This window comes from Papio anubis, chromosome 4 (assembly GCF_008728515.1).
Source record: "Papio anubis isolate 15944 chromosome 4, Panubis1.0, whole genome shotgun sequence".
Classification (NCBI taxonomy): Eukaryota; Metazoa; Chordata; class Mammalia; order Primates; family Cercopithecidae; genus Papio; species Papio anubis.
The window spans coordinates 70,788,180-70,802,871 of record NC_044979.1 but is presented as its reverse complement, the minus strand read 5'-3'; the positions used below and the strand labels follow the sequence as shown (position 1 = coordinate 70,802,871).

Genomic DNA, 14,692 nt, shown 5'->3' with positions numbered 1-14,692 from the left:
TTCCCTCTACACACTGCCTTAAATGTGTCCCAGAGATTCTGGTCTTTGTTCTCATTGGTTTCAAAGAACGTCTTTATTTCTGCCTTCATGTTGTTATTTACTCAGTAGTCATTCAGGAGCAGGTTGTTCAGTTTCCATGTAGTTGTGTGGTTTTGAGTGAGTTTCTTATTCCTGAGTTCTAATTTGATGGCACTGTGGTCTGAGAGACTCTGTTTTGATTTCCATTCTGTTGCATTTGCTGGGGAGTGTTTTAGTTTCAATCATGTGGTCAATTTTAGAATAAGCATGATGTGGTGCTGAGAAGAATGTATATTCTCTTGATTTGGGGTGGAGAGTTCTGTAGATGTCTATTAGGTCTGCTTAGTCTAGTACTGAGTTCAAGTCTTGAATATCCTTGTTAATTTTCTGTCTTTTTGGTCTGTCTAATATTGACAGTGGAGTGTTAAAGCCTTCCACTATTATTGTGTGGGAGTCTAAGTCTCTTTGTAGGTCTCTAAGAGCTTGCTTCATGAATCTGGGTGTTCCTGTATTAGGTTCATATATATTTAGGATACCTAGATCTTCTTGCTGCATTGGTCGCTTTACCATTATGTAATGGCCTTCTTTGTCTCTTTTGATCTTTGTTGGTTTAAAGTCTGTTTTACCAGAAATTAGGATTGCAATTCCTGCTTTTTGTTTTGCTTTCCATTTGCTTGGTAAACATGCCTCCATCTCTTTACTTTGAACCTATTTGTTTCTTTGCATGTGAGATGGGTCTCTTGAATACAGCACACTGATGGGTCTTGACTCTTTATCCAGTTTGCCAGTCTGTGTCTTTTCATTGGGGCATTTAGCCCATTTATGTTTAAGGTTAATATTGTTATGTGTGAATTTGATCCTGTCATTATGATGCTAGCTGGTTGTTTTGCTTGTTACTTCATGCAGTTTCTTCATAGTGTTGATATTCTTTACAATTTGGTATGATTTTGCAGTGGCTGGTACTGGTTGTTCCTTTCCATGTTTAGTGCTTCCTTCAGGAGCTCTTCTAAGGCAGGCCTAGTGGTGACAAAATCAGCATTTGCTTGTCTGTAAAGGATTTCATTTCTCCTTCACTTATGAAGCTTAGTTTAGCTGGATATGAAATTCTGGGTTGAAAATTCTTTTTTTAAGAGTGTTGAATATTGGCCCCCACTCTCTTCTGGCTTGTAGGGTTTCTGCAGAGATATCTGCTGTTAGTCTGATGGGCTTCCCTTTGTGGGTAACCTGACCTTTCTCTCTGGCTGCCCTTAATATTTTTCCTTCATTTCAACCTTGGTGAATCTGATGATTATGAGTCTTGGGGTTGCTCTTCTCAAGGAGTATCTTTGTGCTGTTCTCTGTATTTCCTGAGTTTGAATGTTGGCCTGTCTTACTAGGTTGGGGAAGGTCTCCTGGATAATATCCTGAAGAGTGTTTTCCAAGTTGGTTCTATTCTCCCCGTCACTTTCAGACATACCAATCAAATGTAGGTTTGGTCTTTTCTCCTAGTCCCACTTTTCTTGGAAGCATTTTTCATTCCTTTTTATTCTTTTTTCCTCTAATCTTGTCTTCATGCTTTATTTTATTAATTTGATCTTCAATCACTGATATCATTTCTTCTGCTTGATTGGTTTGGGTATTGATACTTGGGTATGCCTCACAAAGTTCTCGTGCTGTGTTTTTCAGCTCCATCAGGTCATTTATGTTCTTCTGCAAACTGGTTATTCTAGTTGTTAGCAATTCCTCTAACCTTTTTTCAAGGTTCTTAGCTTCCTTGCATTGGGTTAGAACATGCTCCTTTAGCTCAGAGGAATTTGTTATTACCCACCTTCTAAAGCCTACTTCTGTCAATTCATCAAACTCATTCTCCTTCCAGTGTTGTTCCCTTACTGGTGAGGAGCTGTGATCCTTTGGAGAATAGGCATTCTGGTTTTTGGAATTTTCAGCCTTTTTGTGCTGCTTTCTCCCCATCTTTGTGGATTTATCTACCTTTGGTCTTTGATTTTAGTGACCTTTGGATGGGGTCTTTGAGTGAACATGCTATTCCTTTCTGTTTGTTAGTTTTCCTTCTAACAGTCTGGCCCCTCTGCTGCAGGTCTGCTGGAGTTTGTTGGAGATCCATTACTCATCCTGTTTGCCTGGGTATCACCAGCAGAGGCTGCAGAACAGCAAAGATTGCTGCCTGTTCTTTCCTGTGGAAGCTTCATCCCAGAGGGGCACCCACCAGATGCCAGCCAGAGCTCTCCTGTGTAAGGTGTCTCTCAGCCCCTACTTGGAGGTGTCTCCCAGTCAGGATACACCAGGATCAGGGACCCATTTGAGGAGGCAGTCTGACCCTTAGCAGAGCTTGAACACTGTGCTGGGAGGTCTGCTGCTCTCTTCGGAGCCATCAGGCAGGGATGTTTACATCTGCCAAAGCTGTGCCCACAGCCACTCCTTCCCCCAGGTGCTTTGTCCCAGGCAGATGGGGGTTTTATCTATAAATCCCTGACTGAGGCTGCTGCCTTTTTTTTTCAGAGATGCCCTGCCCAGAGAAGGGAAATCTGGCAGTCTGGCCACAGTAGCCTTGCTGAGCTACAGTGGGCTCCACCCAGTTCAAACTTCCTGGCTGCTTTGCTTACACTGTGAGTGTAAAACCGCCTACTCAAGCCTCAGCAATGGTGGACGCCCCTTCCCCCACCAAGCTTGAGCGTCCCAGGTCGATCTGACTGCTGCTGTGCTGACAGCAAGAATTTCAAGCCAATTGATCTTAGTTTGCTGGGCTCTATGGGTGTGGGACCTGCCAAGTCAGACCACTTGGTTTCCTGGCTTCAGCCGCCTTTCCAGGGGAGTAAATGGTTCTGTCTTGCTGGCATTCCAGGTACCACTGGAGTATGGGGGGAAAAAAAACCCTCCTGAAGCTAGTTCGATGTCTGCCCAAATGGCTGCCCAGTTTTGTGCTTGAAACCTAGGGCCCTGGTGGGGTTGGCACCAGAGGGAATCTCCTGGTCCGCAGATTGTGAAGACAGTGGTTCAAGCACAGTATCTGGGCCAGAGTGTGATGGTTCCTCCAGCTCAGTCCCTCACGGCTTCCCTTGGGTAGGGGTGAAAATTCCCCAACCCCTTGTGCTTCCTGGGTGAGGTGACGCCCCACCCTGCTTTGGCCCACCCTCCATGGACTGCACCCACTGTTCAACCAGTCCCAATGAGATGAACCAGATACCTCAGTTGGAAATCCAGAAATCACCCACCTTCTGCATTGATCTCACTGGGAGCTGCAGACCAGTGCTGTTCATATTCGGCCATCTTGCTAGCAATCACCACATTTTCTTTATCCAGTCTGTCATTGATGGGCATTTGGGTTGATTCCAAGTCTTTGCTATTGTAAACAGTGCTGCAATAAACATGCATGTGCATGTATGTTCTCTTTATAAGAGAATGATTTATATTCCTTTGGGTATACACCCAGTAATGGGATTACTGGGTCAAATTTTATTTCTGATTCTAAGTCTTTGAAGAATCACCATACCCTCCTCCATGATGGTTGAACTAATTTACATTTCCACCAACAGTATAAAAGTGTTCCGATTTCTCCACAGCCTTGCCAGCATCTGTTGTTTCTTGACTTTTTAATAATCACCATTCTGACTGGTGTGAGATGGTATCTCAATGTGGTTTTGATTTGCATTTCTCTAATGATCAGTGATGTTGAGCTTTTTTTCATGTTTCTTGGCCACATACATGTTTTCTTTTGAGAAGTGTTTGTTTATTTTCTTTGCCCACTTTTTAATTGGCGTTTGTAGGTTGTCTATTCATTCTGATGATAGTTTATTTTGCAGTGCAGAAGCTCTTTAGTTTAATTGATCCAATTTGTCAGTTTTTGCTTTTGTTGAAATTTGATGTTTCTGTCAGGAAACCTTTGCCTGTGCCTATGTCCTGAATGGTATTGCCTACATTTTCTTCTAGGGTTTTTATAGTTTTGGGGTTTACATTTAAGTCTTTAACCATCTTGAGTTAATTTTTGTATAAGGTGTAAGGAAGGGATCCAGTTTCAATTTTCTGCATATGGCTAGCCAGTTTTCCCAGCACCATTTGTTACATTGGGAATCATTTCCCCATTGCTTGCTTTTGTCAGGTTTGTTGAAGATCCCATGGTTGTAGATGTGTAATTTTATTTCTGATATCTGTATTCTGTTCCATTGGTCTATGTGTCTGTTTTGGTACCAGTACCATGCTGTTTTGGTTACTGGAGCCTTGTAGTGTAGTTTGAAGTCAGGTAGCATGTTGCCTCCAGCCTTGTTCTTTTTGCTTAGGATTGTCTTGGCCGTATGGGCTCTTTTTTGGTTCCATATGAATTTCAAAGTAGTTTTTTCTAAATCTGTGAAGAATATCAATGGTATCTTAATGGGAATAGCATTGAATCTATAAATTACTTTGGGCAGTATGGCCATTTTCATGATATTGGTTCTTCCTATCCATGAGCATGGAATGTTTTTCCATTTGTTTGTGTCTTCTCTTATTTCCTTGAGCAGTTGTTTGTACTTCTCCTTAAAAAGTCCTTCATGTCTCTTGTTAGCTGTATTCTAGATATTTTATTCTCTTTGTAGCAGTTGTGACTGGGATTTCATTAATGATTTGGCTCTCTCTTTATCTATTGTTGGTGTATAGTAATGCTTGTGATTTTTGCATATTGATATTGTATCCTGAAACTTTGCTGAAGTTGTTTATCAGCTTAAGGAGCTTTTGGACTGAGATGATGGAGTTTTCTAGACGTAGGATCATATCATTTGCAAACAGAGACAATTTGACTTTCTCACTTCCTATTTGAATACCCTTGATTTCTTCCTCTTGCCTGATTGCCCTGGCCAGAATTTGCAATACCGTGTTGAATAGGGGTGGTGAGAGAGGGCATCCTTGTCTTGTCCTGGTTGTCAAAGGGAATGCTTCCAGGTTTTGCCCATTCAGTATGATATTGGCTGTGGGTTTGTCATAAATGGCTCTTATTTTATATATATATATCTCCATCTCAAATATGTATATATATTTTATACATATATGTGTAATATATAATATATATTATATATATAATAAATATGTATATATTTTAGATAGAGTTTCGCTCTGTTGCCCAGGCTGGAGTCCAGTCATGCTATCTCAGCTCACTGCAACCTCTGCCTCCAGGGTTCAAGCAATTCTCCCACCCTAGCCTCCTGAGTAGCTGGGACTACAGGCACGTACCACCATGTCTGACTAATTTTTGTATTTTTAGTAGAAACAGGGTTTTGTCATGTTGGCCAGGCTGGTATTGAACTCCTGAACACAGGTGATATATTCCACCTCGGCCTCCCCAAGTGCTGGGATTACAAGTGTGAGCCGCTGTGCTCAGCTATTTTGAGATATATTCTATCAATACCTAGTTTACTGAAAGTTTTTAACATAAAGGGATGTTGAATTTTATTGAAGACCTTTTCTGTGTCTATTGAGATAATCATGCGGTTTTTTTCTTTAGTCTGTTTATGTGATGAATTACATTTGTTGATCTGCATATGCTGAACCAGCCTTGCATCCCAGGGATGAATCTGACTTTGTCATGGCAGATAAGCCTTTTCATGTGCTGCTGGATTCAGTTTGCCAGTATTTTATCAAGGATTTTTGCATCGATGATCATCAGGGGATTTTGTGTGTGTGTGTGTGTGTATGTGTGTGCGTTTGTGTGTGTGTGTGTGTGTGTGTATGTATGTATCTCCCAGGTTTTGGTATCAGGATGATGCTGGCCTCATAAAATGAATTAGGGAGAAGTCACTCCTTTTCAATTGATTGGAATAGTTTCAGAAGAAATGATGGTACCAGCTCCTCTTTGTACCTCTGGTAGAATTCAGCTGTAAATTTGTCCGGTTCTGGGCTTCTGTTGGTTGGTAGGCCATTTATTACTGCCTTAATTTCAGAACTTGTTATTGGTCTATTCAGGGATTTGACTTCCTTCTCATTCAGTCTTGAAAGGGTATGGGTGTCTAGGAATTGATGTGTTTCTTCTAGATTTTCTAGTTTATTTGAATGGAATTGTTTATAATATTCTCTGATGGTTGTTTGTATTTCTGTGTGGTCAGTGGTGATAGCCCCTTTGTCATTTTTTATTGCGTCCATTTGATTCTTCTCTCTTTTCTTCTTTATTAGTCTAGGTAGTAGTCGATTAATTTTTTCAAAAAAAAAACAGCTCCTGGATTCATTGATGTTTTGAAGGGTTTATTGTGTCTCTATCTCCTTCAGTTCCACTCTGATCTTGGTTATTTCTTGTCTTCTGCTAGCTTTGGGATTTGTTTGCTCCTGGTTCTTTAGTTCTTTTAGTTGTGATGCTAGGCTATTGATTTGAGATCTTTCAAGCTTTTTGGTGTGGCCATTTAGTGCTATAAATTTCCCTCTTAACACTGTTTTAGCTGTATCCTAGAGACTCGGGTATATTGTCTCTTTGTTCTCATTAGTTTCAAAGAACTTCTTGATTTCTGCCTGAATTTCATCATTTACCGGGGAGTCATCCAGGAGCAGGTTGTTCAGTTTCCATGTGGTTGTGTTGTTTTGAGTGAATTTCTTAATCTTGAGTTCCAATTTTATTGCACTGTGGTTTCAGAGACTATTATGATTTCACTTATTCTGCATTTGCTGAAGAGTGTTTTACTTCCAATTATGTGATTCATTAGAGTAAGTGCCATGTGGCACTGAGAAGAATGTATATTCTGTTGTTTTGGGGTGGAGAGTTCTGTAGATATCTATCAGGTCTACTTGATCCAGGGCTGAGTTCAGTTCCTGAATATCTTTGTTAATTTTCTGTTTCAGGGATCTAATATTGACAGTGGGATGCTAAAGTCTCTCACTATTATTGTGTGGGAGTCTAAGTCTCTTTGTAGGTCTCTAAGAACTTGTTTTATGAATGTGGGTGCTCCTGTATTGGGTGCATATATATTTATGATAATTAGCTCTTCTTACTGAATTCATCCCTTTACCATTATGTAATGCCTTTTTTGTCCTTTTTGATTTTTGTTTGTTTAAAGTCTGTTTTATCAGAAACTAGGATTGCAACTCCTGCTTTCTTCTGCTTTCCATTTGCTCGGTAAATTTTCCTCCATCCCTTTATTTTGAGCCTATTTGTGTCTTTGCATGTGAGATGGGTCTCCTGAATATAGGACACCAATGGGTCTTCACTCTTTATCCAGTTTGCCATTGTGTGCCTTTTAATTGGGGCATTTAGCCCATTTACATTTAAGGTTAATATTGTTATGTGTGAATTTGATCCTGTCATCATGATGCAAGCTGGTTATTTTGCAGACTTGTTTATGTAGCTGCTTCATTGTGTCATTGGACTTTGTACTTCAGTGTGTTTTGCAGTGCCTGGTACCAGTTTTTCCTTTCCATATTTAATGCTTCCTTCAGGGGCTCTTGCAAGGCTGGACTGGTGGTGACGAATTCCCTCAGCATTTGCTTGTCTGAAAAGGATTTTATTTCTCCTTTGCTTATGAAGCTTAATTTGGCCAGATATGAAATTCTGGGCTGAAAATTCTTTTCTTTAAGAGTGTTGAATATTGGTCCCCAATCTCTTCTGGCTTGTAGGGTTTCTGCAGAGAAATCTGCTGTTAGTCTGATGGGCTTCCCTTTGTTGGTGATCTTGCCTTTCTCTCTTGCTCCCTTTAACACTTTTCCCTTCATTTTAACCTTGGAGAATTTGATGATTATGTGTCTTGGAGTTTGTCTTCTTGTGGAGTATCTTACTGGGGTTCTTGGTATTTCCTGAATTTGAATGTTGGCCAGTCTTGTTAGGTTGGGAAAGTTCTTCCAGATGATATCCTGAAGTAGGTTTTCCATCTTGGTTTTGTTCTCCCTGCCTCTTTCAGGTACCAATCCATCATAGGTCCCATATTTTTACATAGTCCTATAATTCTCAGAGGTTTTATTTGTTCCTTTTCCTTCTTTTTTCTTTAATCTTTTCTTCCTGTCTAATTTCAGCAACATAGTCTTCAAGCTCTGAAATTCTTTTTTCTGTTTAGTCTATTTGGTTATTGATACTTGTGGTTGCATTGTGAAGTTCTTGTGTTGTGTTTTTCAGCTTTGTCAGGTAATTTATGTTCCTCTCTAAACTGGTTATTCTCATTAACATCTCCTGTAATATTGTATCATGGCTCTTAGCTTCTTTGCCTTGGGTTAGAACATGCTCCTTTAGCTCAGCAAAATTTGTTATTAACTCCCTTATGAGGCCTACTTCTGTCAGTTTGTACATCTCAGCCTTTGCTCAGTTCTGTGCCCTTGTTGGAGAGGTGAAATCTTGTGAAGAGGAGGCATTCTGGCTTTCTGAGTTTTCATCATTTTTTTTGTTGTTGTTGTTGATTCTTTCTCATCTTCATAAGTTGTCTAGTTTCAATCTTTGGGGCTGCTGACCTTTGGATGGGGTTTTTGTGGAGACTTTTTCATTGATGCTGTTGTTGTTGTTGCTTTCTGTTTGTTTTTATTTTAACAGTCAGGTCCCTCTTCTGTAGGGCTGTTGCCATTTGCTGGGGGTTCACTCCAAACCCTATTTTCCTCTGTCCCTCCCACACCTGGAGGTGTCACCTGAGGAGGCTGCAGAACAGCATAGATGGCTTCCTCCTCCTTCCCCTGGGATCTCTGTCCCCAAGAGGCACTGATCTGATGCCAGCAGGAATGCTCCTGTATAAGGTGTCTGGCAACCCCTGTTGGGGGTGTCACACCCAGTTAGGGGGCATGGGTTCTGGGACCTACTTAATGAAGCACTCTGGCTGCCCCTTGGCAGAGGGACTGTATTGAACTGTGGGGAATCCCACTCGTCTGGGCTGCCTGCATTTCTCAGAGCCAGCAGAAGGAAAGACTAAGTCTGTTGATCCACAGAGACCATGGCTCCCCCTCTTTCCAGGGGCTCAGTCCCCGGGAGATCAGAGTTCTGTCCCTAAACTCCTGACTGGAGTTGCTGAAATTCCTGCAGGGAGGTCCAGCCCAGAGAGGAGGGAATGGATCAGAGTCCAGCCTAAAAAGGCAGGCTGGCCATGATCTGCCACAGCCATCATGCTGTGCTGTGGGGAATTCCTCCTGGGTGCAAACCGTTCTGTCTCCCAAGCCCCAGCAGGGGAAAAATGGCAGGCTGGAGCTGCAGGGAAGGCTGCTGCCCATCCTTCCTGAAATTCAGTCATCTTAGGCACCAGGCAGTCACAGTGATAATGGCTTCCCTTCCCTCAAGGAACTCAGTAATCTTAGGCACTCTCCAGCTGAGTGACTGCTGAGAATCTGCACAACTCTGTGCTTGGGACCCAAGGCCCTGGTGGCGTGGGCTCATGAGTGGGATTCCCTGATCTGTGGGTTGCACAGATCCTTGGAAAAAGTGTGACTTCCCACTGCCTCCTTTGACTGGGGGTGGGAGCTCGCCTTACCCCATGTGGGTCTTAGGTAGGCTGTTGCACCACTCTGATTTTCCTCCCTCTCCATGAGTCACAAACCACCTAGTCCCAGTGAGAGAACCTGGATACCTCAGTTGCTGGTGCAGGATTCACTCACTGTTTCGATTCTTCTCAGTGGGAGCCTCCAACTGCAGCTGTTTTTAGTTAGTCATCTTGGCTCCTTCCTATTTTTTCTATTTCTGTGAGGAATGACATTGGTAATTTGACAGAGATTGCATTGAATCTGTAAATTGCCTTGGATATTATGATCTTTTTAATAATATTATATATTCCAATCCATGACCATGAGATATATGTCTTTCCATGTTTGTGTGTGTCCTCCTCAGTTTCATCAGTGTTTCACAGCTTTCATTGTAGAGATCTTTCACCTCCTTGATTCAATTTATTCCTAGGTATTTTATCTGTCAGTAGGTGTTGTAGATGGGATTGCTTTATTGATTTCTCTATCAGCTAGTTCATTATTAATGTATAGAAACACTACTGATTTTTTTTGTTGTTGATTTTGCTAGTTTATCATTTCTTACAGTTTTTTTGGTGAATCCTTTAGTTTTTCTATTATATAAGATCATGTTATTTGCAAATGGAGATAATTTGGCTTCCTCCTTTCAAATTTGAATGCCCTTTATTTCTTTCTTATGCCTGATTGCTCTGGCTAGGACTTCTAGCACTATGTTGAATAAGAGTGGTGAAAGTCGGCATTCCTACCTCGTTCCAGTTCTTAGAGGAAAAGCTTTCAACTTCCCCCCTGGGTTTGTCATAAAATCTTTATCGTGTTGAGGTATGTTCCTTGTATGCCTAATTTGTTGACAGTTATTTTTTTAACCATGATGGGATATTGAACTTTATCAAATGCTTTTTGCATCTATTGAGATGATCATATAGTTTTTGTCTATTTTGTTGATGTGATTTATAGTGTTTATTGATTTGTGTATGTTGAACCATCATTCCATCCCTGGGATAAATCTCACTTGGTTTTGGAGTATATTTTTGATATACTGTTGGATTTGGTTTGCTGGTATTTTGTTGAGGGTTTTGTATCTATGTTCATCAGGATACTGGCCTATAGTTTGCTTTTTTTGTTGTGTTCTTATTTGGTTTTGGTTTTAGATATCTGGTGTTATAGAATGAATTTGGAATTTTTTTCTTGCAATCAATTTTTTGGAATAGTTTTAGATAAATTGGTGTTTGTTATTCTTTAAAAATTGGGTAGAATTCAGCAGTGAAGGCATCTGGTTCTGGGCTTTTCCTTTTGTTGGGAGGCTTTTAAATTACTGAATCTATCTTGTTTTTCACTGTTGGTCTTTTTTTTTTTTTTTGGTTCAATCCTGGTTGAACCAAGGTTGTATATTTCCAAGAGTTTATTCATTTTCTCTAGGTTTTTCAATTTGTTGATATGCAGTTGTTCATGATAGTTTCTAATTATCCTTTGTATTGCAGCAATGTCAGTTGTAATGTTTCTTTTTTCCATTCTGATTTTATTTATTTGGGTTTTCTTTCTCTTTTTCTTAGTGTAGCTAAAGTTTTGTCAATTTTCAAGAAAACAACTCTTTTTATTTTGTTGAACCTTTGTATTTTTTCATCTCTATTTTGTTTGGTTTTGCTCTAATCTTTATTATTTCTTTTCTTTTGCTAATTTTGGGTTTAGTTTGTTCTTGCCTTTCTACTTTCTTGAGTTGCATTGTTACATTGTTTACTTGAAATCTTTATTTTTTTTGATGTAGGTATTTATTGTTATAAAATTCCCTCTTAGCTCTGCTTTTACTATAAACCATAGGTGTGGTATGTTGTGTTTTCATTTACATTTGTTTCAAGAAATGTTCGACTTTTTTCCGAATTTCTTTATTGGACCATTGGTTGTTCAGGAACAAGTTGTATAATTTATATGTATTTATACAGTTTTCAAAGTTCTTCTTTTTATTGATTTCTAGTTTTATTTTGTTATGGTCTGAAGATACTTGATATGAGTTCAATTTAAAAAAATTCTTTGAGACTTGTTTTGTGGCTTAACATATGGTCTATCCTGGAGAATGTTTTATGTGCTGCCAAGAAGAATATGTATTCTGCATCTGTTGGACAAAATGTTCTGCAGTCTGTTAGGTCCATTTGGTCTGTAGTGCGTTTAAGTCTAGTGTTTATTTGTGGATTTTCTTTCTAGATAATCTATTTAATACTAACAGTGAGGTGTTCAGGTCAAGTCCCCAGCTATTATTGTATTGGGGTCTATCTCTCCTTTTACATCTAATAATATTTGCTTGATACATCTGGGTGCTGAAGTGTTGAGTGTATATATATTTAGAATTGTTATATCCTCTTGGTGAATTAATTCCCTTATCATTATATAATAACCTTGTCTCTTTTTACAGTTTTTGACTTGAAGTGTATTTCACCTTATATAAGTATAGCTACTTTTACTCATTTTTGGTTTCTGTTTGTATGGAATATCTTTTTCCACCCTTCAGTTTCAGTCTATGTGTACCTTTATAGAAGGGTTTAGTTTTTTTTTTTTTTGAGACAGGGTCTCACTCTGTTGCCCAGGCTGGAGAGCAGTAGCATGATCTCAGCTCATTGTAAACTTCACCTCCCTGGTCCAAGCAATTCTCCAGCCACAGCCTCCTGAGTAGCTGGGACCACAGGTGTGTGCCACCGCACTTGGCTAATTTTTGTTTTTTTGTAGAGATAGGCTTCACCATGTTGCCTAGACTGGTCTCAAACTTGGGTCTTGTTTTATTATTCATTTAGCTAGTCTATAGCTTTTAATTATGGAATTTAATCCATTTACATTCAAGATCATTATTGATAGGTGAAGACTTATTCTTATCCTTTTGTTAATTATTTTCTGGCTGTTTTGATGTTGTTTGTTTTTTTTTCCTCTCTCATTTTTTTATCATTGTGGTTTGGTGTTTTTCATAATTGTAGTTAGTGTGTTTTTATTTCTGGATATAGAACTCCTTTAAGGATTTCTCATAAGGCCCATCAAGTTATCACACATTCCCTCAGTTCTTGCTTGTCTGGAAAGGGCTATTTCTCCTTCATTTTTGAAGAATAGCTTTCCTGAATACAGTACTCTTAGCTGGCAGTTTTGTTCTTTCAGCACTTTGAACACGTCATCCCATTCTCTTCTGGCCTTTAAGATTTTTGCTGAAACCTTATATGTGTATTCCTTTATATGTGACTTGGGGAAATCTATTTGTTTTTTTTTTTCTGTTTGGGATTTTCTTATATGTGACATGATGCTTTTCTTTTGCTATATTAAGAATTCTCTCTGTGCTTTTGACTTGTGGCAGTTTTACTATAATGTCCCTTGGAGAGGACCTATTTGGCTTGAATCTGTTTGGGAACTTTTGAGCTTCCTGGATCTGGATGTCCATATTTTTCCCAAGACTTGGTAAGTTTTCAGCTTTTACTTATTAAATAGGTTTTCTATTCCTTTCTCCATCTCTTATCATAATACAAAAAAATTGTTCTCTTAATGGTGCCCCATAGGTCTTGTAGGCTTATTTCACCTTTTATTATTTTTTTTCTTTGATCTGACTTATTTCAAAAGACCTGTCTATAAGTTTGGAAATTCTTTCTTCTGCTTGACCTTGTTCAAGGTCTTGGTTATATTCTTAATTTGTTTTTCATTTAAATCTTCTGCTTCAAGATTTCTGTTTCTTTCTTTTTAGATAATATCTATCTCTTTGTTGAATTTCTCATTCACATCATGTATTATTTTACTGATTTATTAATATTATTTATCATCATTATCTTGTATTACAGTACGTTTCCTTAAGATCACTATTTCAAATTCCTTTTCAAGCCTTTTATATATTTTATTTTCTTTGAAGTGTGTACAGGAATATTATTGTGTTCCCTTGGGGATGTCATATTTTCTTGCTTTTTCATGCTTTTGTGTTCCTACATTGATATCTGTGAATCTGGTAGAATACTCACCTCTTTCAATTTTATGGAGTGGCTTTCTTAGAAAAAGATTTTTTCTATAGTTGTGACCTATAGTGTTGGTTGGGTAGGGTGCTTTGGTATTGGTTCTGGGTGCGTGAAGTAGTAAAGTCTCTATGTGATTTCTTTGGCTGTAATTAATGTCAGTGATTTCTCCAGATGCCTTGGTGGCCTAAATTGAAGGGTTTGTGGAGGCATTGGAGCAGCTTTGCTGAGGATAGAGTTTCTGATGGTGGTTTGCCTTGGGCAGGCCAGTCCTTGGTCTCTGAGGGGCATGTGCACAGTGTGTGGTAGCTCTGCCAGTTAAGGGGTCTGGATTGCTAGCTGATACCAGCCAGACCTATCCTTGGGCCCTGGGTGATGTGTGTGTGGGATTCTACAGCTTTTTTGTTTGAGGCGGAAGGGCAACTGGCAGTGGCAGGCATCACACTGGCCTATCCTTTGGCCCTGGGGGGAGGGAGTACATGTGTTGTGCATGGTAGGTCCACCAGTTAAGGGTGTGGGGTTGCTGATGTTAGTGGGTGCCAGATAGGCCTGTCTTTGAGCCCTGGGGCATGCATGTGTGGCACACAGTGGCCCCATTGGTTGAGGGCATGAGGTTGCTGGTGGCTGCAGATTCTAGGTGACTGACTTTCAGGTCCTGGAGAGTGTGTGCATTGGTTTTCCCAGTCCTAGGTGTGGTCCCCCACTGCACTGACTGCCTGGTTCCATGGGGTGTAGGGAGCTGAGTAATCTTGGGTGTTGAGATCATGACTGTAACACCGGGTCTATCTGGAGTCATGACACTGCAGCCCTTTGTTTGGACATGGTGGGGCAAAAAGGGGATCCAGGGATGTGAAGATGCAGGGGCTATTGAGTTCCAGGGCAGGATGTGCTTTAGCAGTGGCTCTGTTTGCAAAGTGGTGCCAGGCTGTAGCAGCTTGGGTCCTGGGGATTTGGGGAGATCCACCATGAGTTTCCTCTCTGGAGCAATGCAGCTATATGGACTCCAAGCAGCTTGCTATATTGGGCTTAGGGTCTGTGAGGACTGTGGGATTCTTATATAGCTGGGATTGCAGGTGTCCATGGTGATAATGGGCACTGCTGAAGATTTCCCACTACCCTTTCTCCATAGTAGGAATCTCTCATGGCTCTGAGCTGATCCTAGACATGGACTTTGCTTCTTTCTCTATGCTGCCATCCTTAGTTTCTGTGCCTCAGAGGGTCTTTTTCACTTCCTTGTTGAATTCCAATGTTCTCCTTTAGATTCTCTACTCAAAGTACAGTGATGTACTTATTGTTTTGGTCCTTCTTTGTGGAGGAGGTGGGTGCTGGGCACCTCTAGT

At 40.1% G+C, this 14,692-nt stretch overlaps 1 long non-coding RNA gene across 1 annotated transcript in view; it reads left to right on the top strand.

The window, feature by feature from the left end:
• Nucleotides 1-14,692, top strand: part of LOC103883086 — a 201,600-nt gene that overhangs the window by 35,244 nt on the left and 151,664 nt on the right. Inside the window, exon 3 of the long non-coding RNA XR_004183200.1 lies at nt 12,713-12,813. This is a non-coding gene — a long non-coding RNA (uncharacterized LOC103883086). The remainder of the gene's footprint in view (nt 1-12,712; nt 12,814-14,692) is intronic.